Below are 4,461 nucleotides of genomic sequence, written 5' to 3'. Positions count from 1 at the left end.
CGTGGCATCAGGTCAAGGGGGTGGGCAAGCAGCCTGGCCTTGGGCCTCTGCCTCAGAGCCAGGCCCCCCAGGCTGGGCAGGGAGCTGTCAAATCCTCCACTACAGAGACAAATGGAGCCGTCAGAGAAAATAGCTTCTAATGGGGAGCAGGAGCCAGGCTGGGCTGGGGGTTGGGGGGGTGGACTCTGCTGGCCAGATGTGAATTCTTCACTAATCACACCAAATTGGCCCAATTTGTTCCCTGACACGTGGGGGGACCAGCTCCATCTTTCTCCCACTGAGCAGGCTTCCCTCCCTCCCGCATGGAAGCACTTTTGCTCTAAGGGATGGGGCTGGCCAGCTGACAGCAGGGCTGGAGGAAAGGGGATGAGGCCAGATTTACATACCCTCTCTCCCTGGAGGACCCCAGGAGTTGGCTGGGGCTTGCCTGCCCTCCCTCTCGGACAACGCCCTGGGCCCTGGGTGCTGAGGGCCACACAGTTCAGGGGCTCTGGGGAGGGAAGGCAATGATGAAGGGGGGCTAGGCCATCTGCTTCCTTGGAGTGGGTGGCACTGGTGGGAACTAGGGGGTCGGAGATATTCTTGAGAAGAGCAGGGAGGGGAGACGAGACAAGGTGATGTCACCGGTTAGAGGCAGCAGAGTTTCCCGGGTCCCATGAGGGCCACAAACTCGGAGCATGCTCGTGAGGAGAGGCAAAAGAGAGTCCTCGCACCTCGCTCCAACTCTGAGCCAAACTGACCCCTTAAATGCTCATACTGAAAAACCATCCAGAAGGTGGGACTCTAGCGGGAGGGCTGCTGGTGAACTTCAACTTCCACTCCATTTGGACCTCATTTTTCCAAAGCAAATTAGAAGGTGATAAAGAGATGGGCATCTACTGGGGTTTGGGAGTTCCAGGAGGTAGGATAAGAGGGTTGGATGGGGGGTTGGGAAGTCAAGGTAGGAGCATAAATGGAGGCCCCAGTCTCTAGAACTCTCTTTTCTCTGTCCTGTACCGGGAAAGGGAAGTCATGCACCTAGATTTGGGTGCCCTAGCTCATCGTTCCAAGTCCATCCACCCCCTGCTCCACCAACCTCACCCACTTCCCAAACAGCTACCCTGGGGCGAAGAAAAAAATGAGGTAAAGGAGAAAGCCTGTGTAGACGCTGAGATTGGGCTCAGGGAATTCTGGGGTTCTGCAGTCTACAAAGGGAATTGTGTCAAGCTCCTCGTTGTTTTCATGGAGTCCCCACTCTTGGTTAGGAGGGATCTGGCTGGGAGAGGGCCAGGACAAGGCTACTGGTGCCCAAAGCCCAGTAGCCACTGTGCCCTAGGCCCTCACTTCAGGCTGGAGAGAAGGTGAGGGGGATCCAGCTTAGCCAGCTCTGGGGCAGAGAACACCTCCCATCACCCTGTCCCCTTCCCTACTCTTGATCTCCCCCACCCCAGGGCTAAGCCAGTCCTGCCCCTGGGCATGGCCCTTAAAAACTTTCCAGTGCCACCTTTCACCCTAAATCCCAAACCTTCCCAAGGCTCATCCCTGTTGCAATAGCAGCTACTCCCTTGGGGGGAATTCCACTTGAGGAAACCAGTGGGGGAAGGGCCAGCCCTGCGGGGGGCGGGGGGGGGGGAGATGGGCCACCAGGTTCTGGGAAGACAAGGAAGTCACCTGGTGTGATAACCTGCGGGACCAGGTGTGGTGTGCTCCTGGCCAGCGGGAGGAGCAGGACGGAGCTGGAGGCAGTGGGGCTCAGGAGGCAGAGGATGGAGATGGCCAACCCTGCCGGCGACGTCAGGGGGCATGCTGGGGGAGAAAGGGCGAAGGGGAGAAGGAGCCAAGTGCTGCCCAGAGTCCATCTTGTCCCATCAGCCCTGGGATGCTGTTTTGTAATCATTCCTACCCCTCCCTCCCCCACCTGCCTCTCGGATCCTCCCTGGCTGGGCAGAGCTCCCCCTGCTGGCAGGGTTAGAGACCCGGCTTCCAGAGAGCTGAGCTCACATGCAGGAAAGTTCCTGGATTTCTTTTAGAAACACAGTCTACCTCCTATTTCCCTGCAGTTCCTAGCTGATTGGTGGGCTTATCTGCCCTAAGAAAGAGAGCTCTTTCTCAGGCCTAAAGAGTCACTCTGGCCCAGGTATGGATTCTAGTCCTGCTACTTACTTGCTCTGTGGCTGTGATCTGGTATTACATAACTTTGAGCTCTCGGGTCACCCATCAGAGCCTCAGTTTCCGCACCTGGAGAGTGGGAGAACTACCACAGAGATCAGGGTGAGGACTACAGCAGGTCACAGAAATCTAGCACACGGAGCCGGCGGACCCAGCACCCATCCAATGAATCAATGAATGAATGAAAAAACAGACAAAACAGGGGCGCGTGGGTGGCTCAGTGGGATAAAGCCTTTGCCTTCAGCTCTGATCGAGCCCTGCATCGGGCCCTCTGCTCAGCAGGGAGCCTGCTTCCCCCCCTCTCTCTGCCTGCCTCTCTGCCTATTTGTGATCTCTGTCAAATAAATAAATAAAATATTAAAAAAAACAACAACAAACAGATAAAAGAATGAACTTAAAGGGCTCTCTATATCTTTGGCCTGATTTCTTCACAGATTCTTGGATGCCATCTAGTTTTCCAACAGACCAGGGACTTAACCCTAGCGTGTCTCAGTGTCCTCATCGATAAAATGGGCAATAATAAAATACCCACCTCGTGGGCTTGTTTCGAGGATTAAATGAGTCCATTCTAGAGCGGTGTCTGCTCTCAGTAAGAGTCCCAGGAATGTTGGTATTGTGAGACCAGCGGCCATCCCCCAACACACAGAGCAGGGCCCTTCCCGCCCCCATCCCACCCGTTCTTCAATGGCCAAGGAAAAGATGCCCCAGGGCCCTTCCTCTTCCCCTAATCTTATTGTCCCACAGGCCCAGTCCTCCCCCCTTGGAGATCCGAAAGCCCTTGGCTCAGTAAACTCCTTCGCTCAGAATTACTCTTCTCCAAGACTGGAGAGAAACTCCAGGAAGTTCCCCGTTCTTCGGAGCCTCCGGGCCCCACCCAGGCCCCAGTTTGCACGGCTTTACCCTCTCCTCCCACCCTGTCTCCCTTTCCACCCTGTCTCCAGGACTGATCCTTCCCGTGTCCCTGCCCTGCTCTCAGCCAGTGACCTGCCTCCCTCTCAGCCCTCCTCCCCAGCCGCCCCTCTGACTGGCACCTGGGCCGGGCTCTCCCGGCTGGCGATGGTGTGCAGACTGAGGTCCACAGCAGGCCCTGGGAGGAGCACTGGGTGCCAGGACCAGCCCGGGCTGGTGGCTCAGGCCTCCTCTTGCTGAAACCCGCCACCTCCCAGCCCCTGTGGACACACACTCATCTCCTTCCGCCGCTGCCGCCAGGAAGCCGGCTCCAAACACCTTTACCTAGAAACCAACCCTGCCTACATACCCACTCCTGACCCATGAGGTCTCTGCCGGCTTGTTCAAGGGTGTGGCCCGTGGTGTCTGCCGGGGCTCCGGCCCTCTCCCGTTAGGGGAGTCTTTCTAGAACCTGTTCCCATTCTGAAGTGGGCTCCATGCCAAACGGTGGGTGAGGAAATGAGTGGTGATGGGCAAGCAGCATTTTTCGACGTTTATTCCTCCTGGGGCAAAGACTTGGGGGACAAACAAAATTCAACACAGCTCGCTCAAATGCTTTCATTTCAAGCCTCTGCTTTACCTTAACCCATATTCGTATTCTCACCAAGTTTGTTTTAGTATGAAAAGCAAGCTCAGGGGGCCTGCCTGGCTCAGTTGGTTAAGTGGCTGCCTTTGGCTCAGGTCATGATCCCAGGGAGCCGCTTCTCCCTCGGCCGCTCCCCCTGCTTGTGCTCTCGCTCTCTGCCAAATAAATAAATAAAACTTTTTTTTTAAGGAAAAAAAAAAAACAGGCAATCTCTAAAACATATTCTTTTTTTAGAAAAAGATTTATTTATTTGAGAGAGGGAAGGAGAAAGCACAAGCAGGGGGAGGGGCAGAGGGAGAGGGAGAAGCAGACTCCCCGCTGAGCAGGGCGCCCACCTCCTGGCTCTGCCCCAGGACCCTGAGATGATCACCTTAGCCGAAGTCAGAGCTTTCCCAACAGAGCCACCCAGGCACCCCCTTAATACATATTCTAGTTGAGTTCTTTATTATCCACTCCCTCCCTCCCCCATCCAAAAACTTTTGGGTTAAATGCAGGTGTCAGAAAAACGCATAATGGCTTTGGGTATCCCCCTGTGGCCAAGGGCACATCAGGGCCTCTGCTGTAGACGACAGGGTGGGGTGGGGGGAGAACAGATGGAGGCGATCTGGGATGGGGGGGGCTGGGAGCATGAAGAGGGGATCAAGGGAATGCAGAGGGGAAAGCTCTGTCAGACCATCAGCTCTTCCCTTCCCTTGCTAATCTCACTTTATCTAAGACCACGCTCTCCAGCCCCTGACTTCCAAGCATGCCGCTTGTCTCAGACTTTTTTCTGCGCTGGG

This window comes from Mustela putorius, unplaced genomic scaffold (assembly GCF_011764305.1).
Source record: "Mustela putorius furo isolate JIRA1106 unplaced genomic scaffold, ASM1176430v1.1 tig00003962_pilon_pilon_pilon, whole genome shotgun sequence".
Lineage (NCBI taxonomy): Eukaryota > Metazoa > Chordata > Mammalia > Carnivora > Mustelidae > Mustela > Mustela putorius.
The sequence above is the reverse complement of the archived record's forward strand: the minus strand, read 5'-3'. Positions refer to the sequence as shown.